Below are 733 nucleotides of genomic sequence, written 5' to 3'. Positions count from 1 at the left end.
TTTACAGCAGTGGGGATGTTTGTTTAGCGTGGATTCAAGTCCCCTGTACAAACTACCTAGCTGGCAAAAGGGCAAAATGTTGTTGGTCTTCACTTACGTTGCCTAGCAGTCAAGAGACCTTAAATCAGTGTTCCTCAAAGAGTGAGATGCAAAACATCTACACATCACAATCACCCAGGGGGAAGGTGCTTGTTAAAAAAATTCCTGGACATCCTCAGGCCCAATAATCTCCATTTTAAATATTCTTTAGACTATGAGTATCCCAATTAGTAAAAATAACAAAGAACTGTAGATACGCAGATTCTATACAGTGAAATGTAAACATCTGGAAATTGAAATCTGTCTGTTACTAATTATTTACTAGCATCATCTTCTGCTCAGTAAGCTCACTGAGAAAAAACACCTACTTACTTAAACATTCTTATATCTCTAAAGCCAGTGCCTTTCAAGGCCCTGTTCATCACTTCTTGCTTTTTAATATACATATATTAAGAAATCACACACACACCTCCTTTAAAACTGCAAACTAAATATGTTCAACAGTGGTTCCTCAAAAGCCTGTTATTTCCATAACTTTATTAAAATAAGAAAATTAAATATATATGAAAAAATAATGGAAAACAAGGACCTCTATCAGCTTTATTAGCTGCAATATGCATTATTTAATTATAAATTATATAAATTATAAATTACATGTAACATAATTGTAACAAAAGCTTTAGTTTTGAAAAAC

Source organism: Eubalaena glacialis, chromosome 3 (genome assembly GCF_028564815.1).
Source record: "Eubalaena glacialis isolate mEubGla1 chromosome 3, mEubGla1.1.hap2.+ XY, whole genome shotgun sequence".
Classification (NCBI taxonomy): Eukaryota; Metazoa; Chordata; class Mammalia; order Artiodactyla; family Balaenidae; genus Eubalaena; species Eubalaena glacialis.
Note: the sequence above shows the minus strand (reverse complement) of the source record.